General features: G+C 36.9%; 1 long non-coding RNA gene across 1 annotated transcript; it reads right to left on the bottom strand.

Moving 5' to 3' along the window:
- Nucleotides 1–15,408: 15,408 nt before the first annotated feature.
- Nucleotides 15,409–21,124, bottom strand: LOC118997016 (uncharacterized). The gene is made up of 2 exons (XR_005068587.1): nt 21,051–21,124; nt 15,409–15,749 (listed from the first exon to the last, which is right to left on the bottom strand). It is a non-coding gene; the product is annotated as an uncharacterized LOC118997016 (long non-coding RNA).
- Nucleotides 21,125–22,040: the final 916 nt, after the last annotated feature.

Raw genomic sequence — 22,040 nt, 5'->3', positions numbered from 1 at the left:
AACCCAGGAGGTAAAAACCTATACACAGAAAACTCCACCACACTGAAGAAAGAAATTAAGAAAAACAAAAACAAATGGGAGCATATACCATGTTCAAGGATTGGAAGAATTAACATCATCAAAATGTCCATACTATCCAAAGCAATCTCTAGATTCAACACAATTTCTATTGAAGTACCAATGACATATTTCACAGATATAGAACAAACATTGCAAATATTTATATAGAACCATAAATTACCCCAAATAGGTGCAGCAATTGTCAGAAAGAACAAAGTAGGAGGGATCACAATACCTGACACCAAACTATATTACAGAGCCATGGTAATCAAAACAGTCTGGTACTGGCATAAGAACAGACACATAGATTAATGAAACAGAATACAAAGCCCAGAAATAAGCCCATGTCTCTATGGTCAATTAATATTAGACAAAGGGGACAGAAGCATAAAGTGGAGTAAAAACTGCCTCTTCAACAAATGGTGTTGGAAGATCTGGACAGCTACATGCAGAAAAATGAAACTTGACTACCATCTTATACTACACCCAAAAATAAGCTCAAGATGGATAAAAGTCTTAAATGTAAGTCATGACACCATAAATGTCCTAGAGGAGAATACAGGCAGGAAAATTTCAGATATTCCACGCAGCAATATTTTCACTGATATGCCTCCTAGAGCAAGGGATATAAAGGAGAGAATAAACACTGGGACTATATCCAATTAAAAAGTTTCTCCATGGCTAAAGAAAACACCAGCAAAATGAAAAGGGAGCTGACTGTATAGAACATATTTGCCAATGATACCTCAGACAAGGATTTGATCTTCAAAATATATACAGAACTCACAACACTCCACACTAGAAAGACAAACAACCCAATTAAAAAATGGGCAAAGGAGTTGAACAGACACCTCTCCAAGGAGGACATATAGAGGGCTCAGAGACATATGAAAGGATGCTCAGCATCACCAGCCATCAGAGAGATGCAAATTAAAACCACAATGAGATACCACTTCACACTGGTCAGAATGCTCATCATAAACAAATCAACAAATAACAAGTACTGTTGAGGTTGTGGAGAAATGGGAACCCTAGTGCACTGTTAGTAGGAATGCAGACTGGTGCAGCCGCAGTGGAAAACACTATAGAATTTCTTCAGAAAACTAAAAATTGAACTGCTTTTTGACCTGGCAATTCCATTGCTGGTATTATACCCTAAGAACCCAGAAACACTAATTCAAAAGAACCTATGCACCCCAATGTTCAAAACAGCACAATTTACAATAGCCAAGTGTTAGAAGCAATCTAAGTGTTCATTAGTAAATGAGTGAATAAAAAAACTGTGGTACATTTACACAATGGAATACTATACAGCAGAGAGAAAGAAGGAACTCCTACCCTCATGACAGCATGCATGAATCTGGAGAGTATTATGCAAAGGGAAATAAGCCAAGTGGTAAAAGAAAAATACTATATGATATCACCTATAAGTGGAGCCTAATCAACAAAACAAAGAACAAACAAAATATAACCAGAAACATTGAAATCAAGAAAAAACTGACAGTAACCAGAGGGTAGGGGAGATGGGTTAATGAGAGGAAAAAGAAGGTCATCAAGAAACATGTATAAAGGATCCATGGACAAAGCCAAAGTTGGGTAGGATCGAGGGTGGGAGGTGGGGATGGATGGTGCAGAGAAAATGTAGACGACTGCACTGGAATAACAATAAAAAAGTGAACAAAATATAAAAGCTGTCTGCTAAGGAGAAATCAATCTTTGTCCCAGAAAGGCCTTCACTGATCAGATAAGGCCCACCCACACAATGGAAGGCAGTCTACTTTAAAGTCCACTTAAATATTAATCTCATCCAAAAAACACCGTCACAGAAACATGCAGAACAATGTTTGACCAAATATTTGAGCATCACAGCCCAACAATGTTGACACATACCATTAGCCATCAAAAAGGGGATATAGTAGACTATCAGGTAGGCTTAAATGGAACCAGAAAGTATAAATTCATGAGCAAAACAGCCTCATCTCAGCCTGAGAAGCAGGAGTGTTGGTTCAAATTTCTGGTACCTGGAAATATTATAGTTATGCTGGAAGGAGAAATTACTATAATAGGGAGGGAGATGAGAAAAGAAGAACCCCTTAACAACTGCAGAAGGGACATTTTCCAATATCACAGTGGGTTCTCATAGTGGTTGTGAAGCAGAGTAACCACATAGGACCATGTGGAGAAACAACAAAAGTCTGAGAGGCCGGAGTGACAGTGGTACCCTGCCTGCAGCACAGTGGCACTAACCTCTTACATCTGCCCTGTGGCCTCTTCTGTGTCCCGGTGGAGGAGGTCTGCATGTGGAATTGGGGCATGGAGGCAAATGGTGGCCTTTCTAGACCATGCAGTATGCCAGGAGAATCTTAGCAATGATCTTCAGAGACCACATAAAAACATGAAAACTCTAAAGGCATCCTAGGAACACTCCAGGGCCAGATTGGCACATGTGGGGAGGTCAGTAGTTCAGTATTCTCTCAAATTAATATTTGGACATAAATATTTGCCAACACTTTTCATTATTATTATTGATGTGGAGAGAAACTGATTTTCCATGAAAAATTATATAACATATTTTATTATATTCTTTCCTTTTCCCCTTCCTTTCTCTCTCTTGCTCTTACCCTCATTCTCTTTTTCTCACTTTCTTTTCTGGCTTTCTTTCTCTTTTCTTTTTCTCTTGTTAGTTTTTATTAAAAACAATGCACAGTCCTGGGAAGTTCTCCAAGCTGATTTTCTTGTCATATTGTTGCACTTACTTGAGTTATTCCCTCCCCATCTACATCCACGCTGGCAAACCACCACTTATTTCTCACCACCCAGTTAATTCTCTGACCTTGCTCTAAGTCCCCCTGCATAGATTACTTTCTTCTTTGAAACACTACTATATTCCCCTATTCCTTGAATATAACACCATGTTGACATTATTTCTCTCTTCCTCTCCTTTTTCTTCCACCAGACCCCGAATTCCTTTTCAGAAGTTATCCTCAGTGGCTTAACATTATGCCTGGCCCATGATATTGATTGAGTGAATGAAAGATTTTCAAGAACCCTTTCTGAATCTATTGAGATTGGTATGGCCTCATACCAAACTCTACATATTGTTCATCATATAAATCGTAAGATGTGTTTTATAGAAGAAAAACATTTTCACTTATGTATATTCTGCTCTAAATAACAGGTCTAAGCAAAGATTCATAGAAATCTTAAAGTTGTGGGAGGCAGGCAAATAATCTGAAGTTGATTAGAGTTTTCAATGTAATCCCAATTCTTATTTTTTCCAGTTTTTTTTTATTGTTATTCAGTTACAATTGTCCCCATTTCCCCCTCCTTACTCTCCCCTGCCCTACCCACCCCACCTCCAACATTCAATCGTCCCCACACATGTCGTCCTTCTCCATGGGTCCTTTATATACATTCCTTGACTTGACTGTTCCCTTTCTTTCTCCTGTAATCCCCACTCCCCCTCCCTTCTGGTTATGAGGGAGGGGAGAACAAACCTGTCAGCTTGTTCTTTATTTCCATGTTTGTGGTTATATTTTGCTCACTTGTTTGTTTTGTTGATTAGGTCCCACTTATAGGTGAGATCATATGGTATTTGTCTTTCACCTCCTGAATTATTTCACTTTGCATAATGCTCTCCAGTTCCATTCTTGCTGTCATGAAGGGTAGGAGCCCCTTCTTTTTTCTGCTGCATGGTATTCCATTATATAAATGTACCATAGTTTGTTGATCCACTCATTTACTACTGGGCACTTAGGCTGTTTCCAGTACTTGGCTATTATAAATTATGCTGCTATAAACACTGGGGTGCATAGCTTCTTTTGCACACCAATGAATTGGTATTTCAAGATTCTTAGTATATAGACCTAGCAGTGAAATTGGCAGGTCAAAAGGCAGTTCCATCTTTAGTTTTCTGAGGAAATTCCATACTGTTTTCCACATTGGCTGCACTAGTCTGCATCCCCACCAACAGTGTACTAGAGTTATAATTTAAAAAAATACATTCAACTTTCTCTTCTCCTCCCACCCATTTTAAAGTCACTTCTATAAGGGCTAGGATGGCTGAAGCAAGTGTGCTTCATTTTTGTCATGCAGTGCAGGCATGGGAACAGGGACAATAAACCCTAATTCATATACTTAATCTGACCAGATAGATAGACAATCTAGGCCCACAAAATTTTTAACCTGGAAAAATGTTAGTTATGTGATTTTAAGCACTTAAAATGTTGAACAGAACCTTCTGGGAGAATCTGAGTTGCAAGAACTGTTATAGATAAAGGCTTCAAGACACGCAAAGAAGGCAGTGGTCACAAAAGCGTCAAGAATTTACAAAACTAGAATTAACCTGTAGGTTTAAAGACTGCTCATAGAATTATAGGATAAAATAAAATTTTAGATATGGAAGGGATTGTCACAAACATTTAAAGCAGATTTCTAACCTATCAACTGTCAATCAACTGTTGATTGACATTCTGGATGGGCTACAATGTACCTGTCACCTCACTTTCCTGGAACTGCCAGCACAGGAGCTTCCAGTGAATCCCCACTTTAGTGGCTGGAGCCTTAGGGAGATGCAACACCTGGCGTGTCTGTGCTAAGAAGGTAGATTCAAAAGATAAAAACAATGGTGGAATACGGACAGTCCATCCCCATTCTTAAGGTCATTTATTAAAATGTTACTTATTGTTTATTTCATTCCAAAAATTATTTGAGGTCATATATGAAAATATATATCCAATGCCTCAAGATAATCAAAGAAATCAGTGTATTAAAAATAATAAAATTAAACCAGAATCAAAATGAATACTCAACATATTTAAAATATATTGCCTGAAGTGGGTTTCAGATTTGTCTCCAAGCTTCCCAGCTGCCAAACCAAAGGGGACATAATAGATTACAATGTTTACAAAGCATCTAAAGTGGAAAAAATTTTCTGAGATGCATAGCTCTTCCTGATATTGAAATCCTATGATTTCCCATGGAGATTGATATCCTTAACAGTATTTCTGCAATGTATAAAATGGCAAGTTTAGAGTGCTTTCCTCTTGTTACCTCCCAGCAGGCAAGTCAAGGCACAATGACAAAGAATACTTAATGTATGAGAGACTAAAGCAATTAAATATAAAGCATTTTTCCCTCCAACTCTTTTAGGTTCAAGAGGAAAGAGTGGACTCTATTGTCTTATAATACTCTTCCTTGAATGGTGTTTCTTAAAACTAATCTTTTTATTAAAAAAAACACTTCACAAAGAACTTCACAGTATATTGTCTACTTAGCACCGAATCTCCAGGTTACTGATAAAGAGAAGTTTCCTATATATCTTTTGAAAATAAACTGAGAAGGGGGCAATTTTGACATCTCACTGTGAAATTTTATGAATAATCAGGGCATGTGGTTGCCCCAGGTGGCAGCTGACAGTCCCGCCTTCACTCAGGGGTTGGGTAGGCCAAGATTTCTCCAGAAAGTAATTAAATGTTTAATTTAACCAGACAGACAGACAATCCAGGCCCACAAAATTTTTAACCTGGAGAAATATTATAATTATATGATGTTAAACACTTAAAAGTCCATTTTAAAAAACCCCTCAAAGATAGTCTAAATTAAAGAACTAATGTAAAATACTATTTAATATATAAACTAATTAAAATTTAGTCTCTGAATTCAGGGTGATAGGATTTGGAGTGGTTGATGCTTATTTGTTGTTTGTAGAAACAATTGTCTTGATTATGACACCAAACAATGTCATCAATTTCAAGCTATGGTGGAATAACTTGTGGCACACCTATGTTTCATTGGAAAATAAAAGCCATATTAAAATAAATTCTTTTTGATGTACTGCTGAAGCAACCAGGATATACAGAACTAAGATCCCAGGGAGGAGCACAGAGGTGAGCTGGCTTCTATGTCTGCTTTTCCTCTTGGACCTTTGCTGATTCTTTGTCTAAAGCAAGAGATGAGGTTCTGGGCAGAGAGTTGCTGCAAAGAGGCAGATGTTTAAATAAAAAAATATTAACTCTTGGGGACAGATATAAATGTAGAGAGATAATTAAGTGAAGAAAAAGTAAAACAGAGGCATACACTATAAAAATCACTCATATTTTCAATGTTCAGCCACCGGACTGACATGTGTACCTAGCTAGGATCAGTGAAGTCAGTATTCCACTGTCCAACCCACTGCTGACGGGTGATCCGTGCCCCAAAATTGCAACTTCTGCACCAGGAAGCACTCAAAGCCAGAATCAAGGGTGGGTAAGAGGCGAAGCCAACCCAGTGTAGGGGGATGCCACTCTGGAGTGCATGCCCTGTCCCAAGGCAGTGTGAAGCATATTAGCTCTAATTCAACCTTTCTGGTGCCTAAGTTCAGCAGGGGCCGAAATACAGCAGCAGTTCATGTAAAGATGCAGGAAGGGGAGGCTGAGCATGGCTTGAGGTACCAGAAAGTGGAAGAATGGGTAGCTGACAGCCCATCTCAGGTAGGTGGGTGAAGATGGTGCCTCTTGTGGGCTGAGGCTCCAAGCCCCCAGCACACATTTCATTGTTTCATCAGACTTCATTTGAAAAACACAAAATCAAAGATAAAATTAAGAATCTCATAAAACAACCACAGAACAATAAGCCCCAAGCACAGGGCCATGGTGGCATGGGACTCCATGAGACTTTATTAGTGGTGTGCTCTGAAAGCTGGACATGGTTGGGATCTTTCAAAAGTTATCAATCAAGCCCAGTCATCAGTTGGTTGAGTCCTGTTCTTGTGCCAAGTCCTCCTTGCTTCAAACTGGTTTTTGATGTATTACGCTTCACCTTAAACAAAGCATTCTTTTTCGTGCTAGAAGTTGGCTTTAACAATTTCCCATGTCTGAAATCTTCCATAGAGAAAGTGGAATGAATGTACTCCTAATTTTTAGGAATAGTACATTAATATTCTTAATTTCAACAAACAAACAAACAAACAAAAACCCACTTTCATTAATTTTTACTGGGTTGGGTTAAATTTTGTCTCTATGATTTCCTGTCCTTTCTTTATTTTGATCATCAAAGGCACTATTTAATTCTCCAAGGGACGGTTTCAGATATACTAGTTTTCATGGTTTATTTTGAGTGGAAAATTGGAATCTCACTCCGGTTTGCAAGTTAGGATCTTATGAATGAAAATATTGTACCTCTACTTGGAAAAATACATTTTAAGCTCCCTAAGAGATGAATATAATTTTTTGTTGGTTGTTTTTATTTTTTTTCAAGTTTTCTAATAAACAATGGAGCCCAAAGCCAACTGATCCTACAAGAAACACTTTGAACTAAGATGGACTAATTCCTCTAAATTCCCTCTTCTAGAAACTTATGATATTCTTATTTGGGCAACCAAAACAGGATCTTGAAATTATACCTTCTCATGGCACAGCCGACACACTTTGTTTCCTGGAATAATCTTAACACATCTCCAATACCTCTTGAAATATAACCTGACTCATCTTCCAAACTTCAGGATCTATATTCTGGTTATAAATTTAATACCTAAATACATGTTAAAGTCTCAGGGGATGTGGCCTTGGTTACAGGTGAGCCCTACTTGTAATATGAAATCTCTGTCTTCTTTTTCTTTATGAGACATTTCTGGAACATTCAACAAAACTGAGTTGGAAATATTGAGTTGATGAGGGAAGAACTCATCAACTTAGGCAAGGTAATGGGGAAAAGATGCCTTTGAGCAGTAAATGCAATCCTTTAGCACATACAATTGGACAGAGCAGTTTTATGCATGCTTAACCAAGTCTAGAAGTTGTTATCTAGTGCTCTCAATTTTTGTTTGCTAAACACCTCCAAAAAATACCCTGTTTTACCTCAGAGTGCATGGGATAGGTGGGAATAGCTGAATGATGTGATATTGGGAAGTCATGGTGATGGGGGAGAAAGGAAGTTTCCAAAAATTTGCCTGGTATGCTCTGATTCAGCATGATGCTGGAGAAAATTTGCACTGGCTTGAAAGAGACTACACTTAAATACATTGGTAGCTTGAAAATGGCCATATGAATTGTATACACTGCAAATCAAACCTCTGCTCTCCACACAAGTTGATTTACTAGCATGAATCTGTCTGATTTTAAGCTTATAGTAATTTCTAGAAATGTTTTCTGGCAGCCTGATTGTCTGTGGCACTTCCTTTGGTCCTTATCTCCATTTATTGTCATTATTTACATATCTACCTCAAATCCTGGCCACCTGGACCATAGTCCCTAGCATATAGTAGATGCTTAACAAATACCCCTTGTATCATTGGACTCATAAAATGCATAATTTCAGGCTCAAATTAAAACTAAGAAAAAATAAATTTTTACTAGAAGCGTTTTTTTCATTTTTTTATTTATTCACGTAACAGTTGGTGAACAACTATTATATAATAATATACTAGGCCTTGGGGTTTTACCTAATAGTAAGAAATTCTCATTTTCTTCAAGAATCTCACACTTTTCTGGAGAAGACATGTAAATAAGCATACTATTTACATTATATATTAATAATAAAATATGAATGAAGATAAGTGTTCAACTTTAAGAATTAGTGTGTTAGAGTATAAGTGTTTTTACAATAAGTACATTTGAAATCATTTGTAATGACATAATAATTGAATGTCAACTTTTAGATGCAATCAGGAACTAGTTAAATAATTTTTTTGGACTATTCATATTTTATTTTATTTTTTAAAATATATTTTATTGATTATGCCATTACAGTTGTCCAATTTTCCCTCCTTCACTCTGTTCTACCCTGCACACCCTCTCCCACCCACATTCCCCGCCTTTAGTTCATGTCCATGTGTCATACTTACAAGTTCTTTAGCTTCTACATTTCCCATACTATTTGTACCCTTACCCTATTTTCTACCTACCATCTATGCTACTTATTCTCTGTACCTTTTCCCCCTCTCTCCTCCTCCCATTCCCCCATTGCTAACTCTCCATGTGATCTCCACTTCTGTGGTTCTGTTCCTGTTCTAGTGGTTTGCTTAGTTTATTTTTGTTTTTATTTTAGGTGTGGTTGTTAATAATTGTGAGTTTGCTGTCATTTTACTGTACATGTTTTTTATCTTCTTTTTCTTAGATAAGTCCCTTTAACATTACATATAATAAGGGCTTGGTGATGATGAACTCCTTAACTTTACCTTATCTGAGAAGTACTTTATCTGCTCTTCCATTCTAAATGAAAGCTTTGCTGGATAGAGCAATCTTGGATGTAGATCTTCAGATTATTTTAAAAAGATATATTGCCCAAAGGAAATAAAATCACAAGTTGCGTGTGTGCTTTTAATTATTGCATTTTAATAATCCATTTAAATATATAAAAATTATATATATTATATGTATTTTTGTATGCATATAAGAAACCTATTACATGCATGCAAATTTTTTTAAAGAAAACAGTGTGGTTACTTTTGGTAGAAATTGTGGAGAGGTAGCTTTTTTACTTTTTGGTTTTTACATTTATATATTTTAATTCTATGTTGTAAATTCTAGTAGAGGCTATGGGATATTTTTGCTTTTTTTTTGTACTTTTCTACAATAAATAACTCCAAAATTTTGCCTAGAAATCAGTAAGGATACTATTCATATGTGTTTAAATTTATATAGCCATTTGGTTATATTCATCAAAAATTTGAAACTAGTAAAAGACAGAAAACTGTACTTCAACAACAATTAAAATAAATAAATTTTTAAAAAACAAAAATATTTTCAACTACCCACCCTTTGTTCCAATATTTTAACTACCAGGCATATATCCCACCAATATTCCCAAACAAGAGCACAATGGTTTTTCAGAATGTTTGGTGCATAATCTATAGAAAACCTGGGATAAAATGCCTGGCAACCAGAGAGAGGTTAAGTAACTCACAATACATCTAAATAATGGGATATTAGACAATGGTTAAATATAATGAGATAAATAAAGATTAGAAAAATGCTCATGGTTGAATAGCACTAAAATAACCAAAATATATTTAAATATACAATGGAGTCACATCTAGTGGGGAGATTTGGTCTTGAAGCAAATTCACAAGGTGAAAATCAATGGCAGTCCACCCTGCACCTGTGCACACTATCACCACACTCAGCTCCATGTGACGTTCATCTTCCAAAAGCTTGGAAACTTGGATCTCCTAAGGGACAGCAGCGTTGAGTCTCACTTTCCAGGGTCTCTCAAGGCTATGTGCTCACTAGGAATAATGGCCCAAACTTCCGTATTTAGATTGTTTTCTCTTTGTATGTTTCTATGTATTTTTTATGTGTTCACTAGCCATTTTGGTACATTATAATGCAACTTCAATACATACAAGTTTATCTATGAAAAAAGACCTGAAGAACTACCCACCAAAACATTATCAGTTTATTTCTGAATGGAAAGAAATGGACATTAAAAAAACATATTTTTTCTTGGTGCTATTTAAGTCATTTGATTTTTGAATATGTTATTATTTTACACTTTAAATATCTACACAGAAATTTTAAAATTTGGTATGACTAACACAAATTCAAGGAGAGGCATGAGACAAGGATGTGAAGAGAATTTGGATTTGATTCTGTAGATAATGAGAATCATCAGGAGATTTTTATCTTGAAGGGTGAAATAATTTAATCTATATTTTTGGGAAAATAAAATATAGGGTTGAGAATTAGAGATGGCACTGATGAGAGGCAGGCTTAGTTTAATGGACTCACTCTCATTTGGTCTTTATTTATAAAACAAAAGTGTTCTTCAGTCTAGTTTTGGGTAGACATAACTTGCACTGGAAATTCCCAGGGTGTGATACACAGGTTCTTTAATGACTGTAAAATCAGTCAAACAGTACTTGAAGCTGGTCTGGAAACTCAGTGGCACTGTTCTAGCTAACTGACCAGGTCCCTGTGAGTTGTAACAATTTCAGTATCTTCACTTGGTGACATTCATTGGGTGTTAATCTCCTCTAGGGCAGTTTCAGAAGAAAACCACTGTGTGAATGTAAGGTGGGTGAGAGCCTGATGGTGTACAAACCACTGATTGTGAGGATCATTTGGGTGAGGTGACCCAAGAACCCTCCAGCAGAAGAATTGGTGGTCAGGGAGGAGAAGCACCATTTGTGTATTTATTTGAGTCCAGAATGTTGCTTAGTCCAGTTAGTAAACACTGTCCAAGAACATGGTAGCAGGGCTGGTGAGATCCTCTAGTTTGGCAGAGCCCTATCCTAACCACAGCAAACCTTCGAAGGAAGATAATTTCCCATTCATTGCTCCATTGAGATAGTTCAGTCTGTAAGTTTGAGGCCCACCTTAATATCATTTATAGAGATTGAGTTTTTTTTGGTTATATACCCAGCCAGTTCATATGACAGGCTTTCCTAGAAAGCATGGGTATGACCCCATCATGAAAAATAACTATCTTCTTCTCTGCTTCTAACTCAAATTCAGGGACAGTCTACTGATCTCATCTCTTTTTACCTTTGTGGTAACTTTATTTTGGACATTTTGTTATCTTCTTTGCCCACTGACCTTGATTAGTACTACCTTAAATAGATCTTTCTGACTCCTTCATTTATTCATTCATTTGTATTTTGACAAATATCATATTTATTGAGTGCTAATGTGGGTCAGGAATTATGCAAAGCATTAAGAATATAACTATGAGCATAGAGAGCCACTGTCTGTGCCTTAATATTGCTTAAAGCCTAGAGGATGATTGAGGTATTAAACAAAAAGTAGCAGTTTAAACATGAAGCCACACTGTGATAAGGCAATGATGGAGTTGTACAGGTGAGGTTATATAAAAGGAGAATCACCTGGTCAGGAATGTCAGCAAAGGCTTCTCTGGGGAAGTGACTCTGCTGAGCTCTTCCTTCAGGGATAGAAAAGTAGGCTCCTGGCCAGGCTGACTGAGTTATTTCCTACCAGAAGGTGAAGCAACAGTTCCACAGTCACTTTAGGGAGAGAAAGACAGAGATGGAGGAGGGGAGAGAGAGAGAGGGAGAGGGGGAGAGGGAGAGGGAGAGAGAGACCTGTTATTCCATAGCTGTAGTTCAATAGGGCTTACTCAGCTATAATCGCTTAACTGAGGGCTAAACAAGTGACTCTGAAGGACAAAAGGAATAAAAAGAAAGCAAACAGATGTATGCCACCATACTTATTAAAATGTTGCTCCATATTTGTATAATATCACTGAAAGGTAGTCTCTTCTTGAACCTGTGGTGCCAAAACTCAAACATGTTCCACCTACTTTGGGGGCTTTTTCCCCCTGAATGTTCTGCTTTGTAGGCAGCCAGTAAAGCCTATTTTCCAATAACGTTTCCAGTTTTTCAAGGCCCTTCAAGATTTTGATCAGCAGTTATTTCTTTCTCCTCCCAAGGAGACCTGCTTTAAGTTGTCTATGACTAGAACTGATGTTGTTACTTAATTATGAATCTGAAGGAACTTTGAGAGGAAAATGTAATTGTCAGGTGACAAATTCAGCTTTCTGGAATTCCCAGGATAGAATTTCCAGTCATAAGCAAAGGTGCTATTTGACCTTTCTGGGCGGAAAGTCTGACTAACAATGTCCCTTCTCAGGAACCAGGAGCTCCAGTTGTCTGGTGCCCGAGGTAGCACTCGTGGGACTGCCCCACAGTCCTGTGTCACAAACTTCTCTTCGGAATTCCCCCAGCTAAGAGAGGACTCATGAGTCAGAATATTGGGAACTGCACAGGCAGGCAACTTGATTTTCAAGGAAGTTTGTCTGGCTCACAAATCATAAAAATAAATACAGTACATACTGTATTTAGAAAAAGGTATGAGAATGTATAGGTGTGGAGAGATTAAAATGGATACAAACACACATAAGGTAACTCCCTATTTCCCAAAGAGATCCATAAAAATAATGGCTTCCAGGGCAAATGGGTCAAAAGGATGAAAATTAGTAAGGACTACTTAACATATTTTGTTAGTTATCAGATGTTATACAATGCACTGGACTCACAAATTAAGCAGTGTTGATTAGCAGTAAAATAACAAATTTAGCAACAGCAGGGAGCGTTCCACTGCTGCTGAGAGGTTGACCATCTCTGACCTGTAGGAATAATCAAAACAATTCCAAAATAATGGAGCCTATTACTGTTGAAAACAGGGAGATGGTCTACCCATGTATATTTAAAATACATATATTTATACTTGAATTGTGTACTTCATATTTCACATCCATTATTCCTGGTGAGCATCATGACATTCTCATTTTTATATGCTGATGTGAATTTCTCATTCTGACTATAAAAAAAATTTAAAGAAGTAGAGAGAGACATAGAGTTAAAAACAACATTCACAGGAATTCCCAGATGACAGTGTCATTGTTAAGAATTTTAGCAACATCCCTGAAGACATTTTTATGTATATATACACAGATATTAGTATAATTTTGTATTTGCTACAAGGTTAAGATAGCACAGTATATACATAGTTACTCTCTTTTGAAATTTTGTGCACTTAGCATTTTCTTCTCTCCCTACATTATTATTCAGATTATGGAAATCACTGAAGAGATGACGAAGGAGGGAAAAAAGAGAGTATGAGAAGTGGTTGATGAATTTTGGGGTCAATTATGATTGAAACTGGAACAGGCTGTGGGGAAAGGGAGCCTTCAAGCTACTCCAGTGTGAGAGTTAGAGAACAAGATGAATAAGGTGGGGTACAGAATATATTTTAAGATGTGGTGCTGGGGTTAGGAATGATGTTCTCTTAGGTTTTCTGAAAGTTGACAGCAAAAGCTGAAATTACTTTGTAATGTCTTTTGGTAGCTGGACCATTTCTGTGAATGCTGAGACCAGATCATAGCAGGATTTGGTATTTGTTGGATATATACATAAATGAGATTATACAACATCAACTATGCTGCTTTGTAATTTCTTTTCTTTAAAAACTATACCATGGAGCTTTTAAACAAATATAAACAAATATAAATATAAATCTCTAGGATTCTTTATAGTAGATGAATAGATTCTCTTATCTGAGCATACCATATTTTTTTAACCAGTCCATGTTGGTGGATATAGGTTGTTTCTCATTGTGATAAACATCTTTGTATATCTTTACATATAAATATGTATATTTTTATCTTTACATATTTATCTTATATATAAATATTTACATATTTATATGAAAAGATACATATAACTATCTCATTGACTATATGACTATATCATCAGGATAGATTATTTATTAGATATAAAATTTTATGTATAAAAATGGAATATACATTTTAAATTTTATTACATAATGCCAACAAAAAGTCATGCTCATTTATATTCCTACCACACGGAATATAAAAGCCTCACAACCACACAATCTCATTCTTATGATTTCTTACTAGTTGGTGAAGATTACCACAACTTTGACCACACATCTAGAACATAAATACAAAGAAGCTAAAAGACAAAGAGGATGAGGCACTCTCACCTAATATATTAGAGTCACACAGTTCTAGTCTGTTGGCCCCTCTAGAGGTGTCCTATCCATGGATAGGACAAATGACGATAACATTTGTTAAGACACACATAAACTAATTTTACCCTGGGAGAAGAGGAAAATACTTAAAACTGGCAAATGAAACTACTTCCAGTTCAACTCATCTGGGTAACAAGGCAGACACACTATGGTGGTGAGATGGTAAGTATAGCAGACTTTGTAAATCATAGAGATTGAAGAACAACCTGAGAAAACAATTGACCCCTGCATCTGAATAATTAGGACTGAATTGTTTAGTTAGTAAAAGGGAATTATACACCCTGTGGTTTGACCTCGGATTTGAGTGTTATTTTTATGTTTTGCAACCTGATAGCCACATTTCCAGTAAATGAAGCATTTATTATAAAAAGTGCATTTATATATCGGCACTGGGTCAGTGCCAATCTGGGCCACTTTTCCTTGTGATACCCTGATATTAAAAACCAGAATATCTAATATTGTACTTTCTCATAGCAAATGTACTATAGCAATTATTTTCCTCTGTAAATCCATGTCCCCAGTTTGCCTCTGACTTTGGCACAGGAGGCCTATTAGTTCTATGCTTATTTATGCTCACTTTGTCTCCTGAAAAAGTGGGTCCAGACAGCCCTCCCTGAGTTTATTTTACCATATCAGGTCCTGCTGGACTCTTAAGGGCTTCAGGCACCAGAACATCTGTGTTTAGCTTTGTTAGTCTCCACTCAATAAACCCATCCGAACTGGCACTGCTTCAGAATACACAAATGAGACTAGATTACAAATGGAGAAATTGTCTCGGATAAAACAAACAGTTACCAGAAAAAAACTATCTCCTTCTACTTTTTTTTCTGAGGAAAATAGGAAACTGACTTTGATCTCATTCTTAGGTGAGATTTATTGCTCTAATCCCTTTAGAACCACTTAACCAAGAATTTCTGATCCATAATAAGAAGGGTGTGGGTGCAGGTATCTGTTTGTAATAATAAAGGTTCAAATCTAATTTCTTCAGTTTTGCCTTTTGTGTTCTCATTTTGAACTAGAAGAAAACAGAAAAGTGGGTTGAGGACCTCACAACTGGAGAATATTTTGTGTTGCCTGGTGACTAGGATCTTCTGGAGATTAGGTTGTCAGGATATTTAGATGCATAGAAAAACAAACAAATAAAACTCCTTCCTCTCTGGTAATTCTCCTGAGGACAGGGTGGCCTCTAAAATTGGAAACCTGGGTGAGAGGAGAAAATAGTTTCTGTTAGCAAAGGATAGTGAATAGTAATAATTCTCAACTATGTCTTCCCTGAAAGAGGGTCTAGACATGTGAAAGACATGGTCAGTGAGAAGTGGCCATATTCAGCATGATGCACTTCATATTGATCTAATTTGGAGGGCCCACCAGTGAATGTACACAGGCCTGCTTTCCTTCAAAGGCTGGGAAATAAAATAATAAGAAAGAGCAGTCTGCAAAATAAAAGAAGAGAGCCCTCTAATTCATTTGTTTTTTAAAAAATAAAATAGAAACAGACTTTCCAGTATCACTAAGGAGGGCACTATAAGATTTGTGTTCGAAATAGATCTGATGACTTAGGAGCAACTAGCAGATCAGAAATACAGACAGGTCAATTCTCCCCCATCAGCTCATTCAAAAGTGTCTACGCTTCTGCCAAACATCTGTTTTTAGCTAGCATCATACTTTCACCTTTCTGTATTTTCTCCTGCATCACAGGGGAGAAATCAGAATGACATATTCCTGAATCTCTTTCCAGTAGAATTCTAGGTTGAATCTGCCGATGAAAGAAACTTGTGCGAGATTTGGAAGGTGGAAGAGGAGAAGGTATTTTTCTCTAGTGACAGGCCTAGGGAGGGAGATAAGATCATCACCGATGGCTTCCCTTGGCTACTGGGGTTCTTTAGATGGCAGCCGAGGCTGCCATGATGGCTTTCCTGTGACCACTGTATCTCCAGGTCTCCTACAGTGGACCTTTGTTCCCTCAGCTCTTTGCATTCTTTCTAATTTTCTGTATTAAATATATCTCCACTCAAAACAGTCACTCTTTCTTCTTTTAATAATCCTAAATGACCCAGAAGTATAGGCACAAAGCCTTTGGCTTTCCATGTTAATTAATCTAAATTTTCATTACTACCAAATTATAGGCCAACAGATGGCTTACAGACATAAAAATACATATGGTACAGTTTCATTTTTATAATGTTTGAAAGCAAACTCACTTGTGATGTTAGAAGTAAGGATGATGTTTGTGTTTGGGGAAGATGGCAGTGATTGGATGTGCCATGGGGAATACTTGGGTTGCTGCTAATGTTTGATTTCATCAAGGTGGTACTTAAATGGTTGAGTCCTTTTTCTAATAATTCTTTAAGCAAGATAATCATGTTATGCACTTTTCCTTATAAATGTTAAACTTCAATCAAAAGTTTACTTAAAAGTATTTTAGACTGGTAAGAAATTTCATTTTTAGTGTTAATCCTAAAATGACTGGGGGAGGGGGGCAGGCCTGGGAATATAAAACAGAAAACTGTACTTGAATAAGAATTAAATTAAAAAAAAATAAAGCTAAAAAAACAAAAAAAAACAAATTGGTAATTGAGTCTCATTTTACTTTTTGACAGATGATACAACTGAGGCAGCAAGAAATCCAGTAACTTGCTTAAGTTCTTTTGTATGCCCAGTTTTCTATCCATTTATGAACTGATTTAATGTGAGAATTTTAAAGACAAATTTTTCCTAAATATCTCTTTTCCCATTTTTTCAGATTTATAGTTAAATATGATCAAGTTTACATGAAAATAGATTAGAAAAATTATTCTAAGATAATTTGTCAAGTATTACTTTAAAAATATCAGACTCTCTAGTGAAATGGTCTACAGGTAACATTGGTAAAGAATGTACCTACCTTGCCAAGGTATTTAGAATTTTGGAGTAAGAAGAAGAGAAGCCACTGCAACAATGTGCCATTGTGATTAAATGTGGCTCTAAATCAAACAAAAATTACACATTGTAAAATATCACCAAGAAAGGTAAAACGGAGTAACTAAACTTACTGTGGTTATCATTTGGTAGTGGACAAAAAATAGAATCACTATCTTGTACACCACAAATTAACATGTCAATTATACTTAAATATAAAAATTACTAGAAAATAAAACCATAAAAAGAAGAGAGATTGGATAGTGCTAAAAAACACATTAAACTCACCCATTTGTCCATTTCCCACAGCTTCTGCTACGTGAGCCACCTAGATTTTCATCTCTTAGGGCAATTCCTAAGGACTAATGGGTTCATTGACTCAGCATCACTCTCCCCACTATTCTGTTGCCCTGATAATATGGGCTGACCTGTAAATTCTCACCAAGTAAACCCTGTATAGCAGGGTGTTTCACCCAAATATGGTGACTTTTGGGACAGCTGTAGATTTTACAGATAATAAAGAAAGATAAGGTTCTTTCTGCAGAGTTTCCCTACTCCCAACCCCCCACATTCACAAGGGCCTAAATCTTAATACATTGTAGGACATTCTGGGTCTGTTACAATATACATACGTTTTTTAAATCTTTTGACCCATTACTTTCAGAAATCAGCAATAGTGTGTGCTTTTGAGTTCTTTGAGTTTTTCTGATCTTGCTTCCAATGTAATTCAGAAAAGACTGCTTCTCACAATCCATTCATTCAACATGTATTTATTCAGCTTCCACTGTAGGCCTGGCAGTGGGCAAGCTGCTGAGGTCACATGATGAATAAGATGAAGTCTCTGTCCCCATGAAGCTCATGACTGGTTGAAGAGTAGTCGTAGAAAATAATAGTTTAGTTACAGGAATAAATTTTGGTGCTGATTAGAGTGTATCATTTAAGTCCTAATTATGAGTGTAAATGTTTTTTCTTGATTGCTCTTTGCTGGTGACCTCCCAATATGAGGGTTACCACTATTTTGAGAATCCGTGTAAATGTACTAAATTTGAGCATAGTTTGGGAGCATCCCAAGTTCAGATGATGAGAAGAATACACATACAGAAAAATAGTCTGGGACTTTGGGCTTGAAATTAATACTGACTAGAAGTCCTAGAAGTAAGGAATTGTATGGCAAGGAGCCCCAAAATAGTGACTTTCAAACTAAGTTTGAGAAGATTCTAAGAAAAATACTGATGCCTTGTTGGAAGAGAGGTCAAAGATAATGTCAAATAGTCTTAATTGTTTCCTGTCCATTATCAGACAACACTTCAGGGCTAACAGCTCTGAGGATGAAAACTTAAGGGTAACTTTCTAGACTGAGTTTCTGTATCTTCTCCAAGCATGGAAGTTCTACTACAGATTAAGAGATACCCACTTGTAGTTGTCAGGGAGATAAATTAGTTGTCAAGTGTGATCAAAGACTTGAACCAGAAAAGATTATCAGTCACTCAAGATACTTTTGACCTAATTTTTATTACCCATAGGCTTAAAAGAATCAGAAATTGGTTAAAAACCCTGCTATAGGACTTTCCTTCAGCTCTGATGAGAAGATCTGATGTCAATATCCAAAAGACTAGAAATAATAGGTAATGTGATTTCAGCTGGATGATGGGAGTGGAGGGAACTGGGGTGAAGGGTGTCCACTTTGAGTAAAAGGGCAGCCTCTGCTTCACTGTGGCTAAACACTGTATGTAGGAATACAGGTGTAGTGCATTCAAAAGAACCTTCTTTCAAAAGAAGCTAGATACATGTATATCTCTTTGGTTTTCATAATTTTAAATTATTGTCAATTATTTAAAAACTATATATGGAATTTCATGGGAAGAGGGGGAGGGTTTGAAAGAACTAGTATAAAGGACACATCAACAATAACAAGGGGGATAGATACAGGAGGAAGGTGGGGAGGGCTATGGGGCTGGGCTGGGATGGGGGTAAAGGGCAGAAAACTGTACTTGAACAACAATTAAAATAAAAAATGGAAAAAATAAAAACTATATGTGGGAAAGGCCGTGTTTCCAGCTAGGATTTGCAAGAATGAGAAAGCCCTCTGCTCCCCATGGTAAGAGAGAGAGAGATAGAAAGAAAGAAAGGAAGAAAGGAAGAAAGAAAGAAAGAAAGAAAGAAAGAAAGAAAGAAAGATCCATACAAAATTTAAATCATACTTTTCAATGGGGCTAGCAAACAGCAGAAGACACAAGGAAGCCTTGAGGAACAGTAATTCTTCCTTCAAACCTAAAGAAGAGGATGGTAAACAGAGAAGAAATAACATAAAACCCAATGTCCATGTGTTAACTGGATTCTAGGGCCCTGGCTGAGTTGAAACTGAAGGTGAACCAAAAATACCTACAATTGCAGTTCTCTTATTTCAAATAGAGACAAGATTAAAAAAAGACAGTGGCAAGGAAGATTGGGGTATGCTCAACATCAATTTTCATCAGAGAAATGCTAGTGGATGTGTTCATCTTCCTAAAAAAAAACACCAAAACTACCAGGAATCTTTTCACTTAAAAGTAACAGGGCACCTGGGGGTCAAATGGGTCAAGTGGTTGTTTCTGTTGGTTAACAACCAAGTAGGGAAAATGGCATTTTCTTCTAAAGGTCTCTTTAATAAATGGCAAAAGTTTACTTCTGGCCATTAACTCTGGGGATTAATTTTTTTTTATCTTGCATGGATCTGGGGTAAAAATAAGTTTGAAGTCCCCCTCCATGAAAACAAGTTTACTATATGTCAATCCTTTCAGAAAAACACTGAGATTTAAATTGCACCTTAATATTATTCTTCCCTCTTCTAAACAGTGTGGGTAAAAGACTTGTGGCAATGAAAATCTGAAATCTGGGGGTAGAAGACGGGGGCAGGTTTCAATTTCACAGGGTCTGGCAGATAGCAATTGGCATACTAAACCACTCTGAAGTGTTTCTTCCTATTCACTGAGGTCAAACTAGAGAAAAGTTTTATTTCTCTTAACATTTACCCTGACCACTTTTATGTGCTTGTCATTTATTCAGTGTGTACTAAAAGTCTGAACCCAAAGAATAGACTTTATTTGTGTGCTATTGATTGAAAAGGAAAAGCGTGCCAAGTGCCATAGACATTTTATTCTAAAGAGATTAATCACATTCTTTTTTGGCCAAGGAAATAAGAAAAAAAAGAAATATGTAAAATGCATTTTTCTAAGCTGACTTCATGAGCACAACCACAAACGTGTGCTGAGCTGAGGTTAGCATTGTCCAGATTACAATGGGAGGCCTAGACCATTCCCTAAGTGAGTGCATGAGGATGCAAGGAATGGCTGACGAATTGCCGTATGTTCTCTTCTGTGACGCTAGCCTGGCTGGTGTGCTGAGGCCCTGGGGAAGTGCTGTTACAAGTACTGAAGTCTAGCCTTGTGCAGCCTGTCAGGCTAATAGGTAGGAATGCATCTCAAGTCTGTCAGCTCTGCCTTTGAGAAGCCTGCCTTCAAGCGAAGGGCAAAGCTGACTCAACAAAGAGCTGGGCATCTCCCAGTTGGGACAGCTGCTGGAGGAAGTGAAAGAAGACAGTGGGGAAAGTAATGCTGGTTTTACCTGTTTGTCTTGTTAGGTCTGATTTCTGTGAACACTCAAGGCCGTCATTCTTGGTGTCATCTTAATTACTTTCTGTGCAAAGAAAGAAAAGGCAGAGAGTGGCAACAATTTATTTGCATTGCCAATCAATTATTATTATTTTTCTTTCTAGGAGTTTTTCTGACTTGCAAAATATATTATATAACCACTTATTTTCCCCTAAAGATGAATTTTGTTAGATTTATTCATTTCTGTCTACTCAGAAGATGTACTAACATTGCCAGTATTGGGCAGTTGTGTATGTGAGGGAGACTGGAGATAGAGGGGCAGACATTTGGTGGTTTTTGTTTTTCACACAGGTGAGTGTGTCTCTTCTCCTAAGGAAACCCTTGAAGTTTTTCTTGCTTTCTGGTCTCCAAATGCCAGTGGCCATTCTCACTTAATATCAGATGCTATGCAGAAATCAGAGCTGAAACTTATCTTATTCAGGGGCTTAGAAGGGAAAGAAAACCTTTTCTCAAGGTGATAAGGAATTCACACACACACACACACACACACAAACTGTAGGAGGAGATCTGGGTTCTCTTATTTAGCACCATCCTTAGAAAGCACATTACCTATCCACTTAGCTTTAATTCTCTTTCTTAGAAAATGAAAAGATAGGGCATCCTTCCTCTTTTTGAAAAAACCAAGGCAAAAACAAATGAACATATTCCTTTTCTACTTCTCAGTTTCTCTGTTTTACTTTTTATCACCCTAAAGTACCAGCATTCTTACCTCCTTCATCCATTTATTCAATAGTTTCAGCTGAATATGAAATATTGAATAAATACTCAGTAGCTTCAGCCTATTCAGTGTCTGAATAGGCAAAGTGTCCGCAGAGGTGCATTTGGGGGCAGTGGGCATGCCCGGTGAGGTCTTGGCTTATATAGTGTTTTGACTTGAAGTCCATCTTTGGAGTGAGTTGTGCCTGAAGTTAAGATAGGAAGATGCTTGTTTGGGAAATTATAT

The sequence above is a fragment of the Sturnira hondurensis genome, unplaced genomic scaffold (genome assembly GCF_014824575.4).
Source record: "Sturnira hondurensis isolate 20B ecotype Veracruz unplaced genomic scaffold, ASM1482457v3 Scaffold0001074, whole genome shotgun sequence".
Taxonomy (NCBI): Eukaryota; Metazoa; Chordata; class Mammalia; order Chiroptera; family Phyllostomidae; genus Sturnira; species Sturnira hondurensis.
The sequence above is the reverse complement of the archived record's forward strand: the minus strand, read 5'-3'. Positions and strand labels throughout refer to the sequence as shown.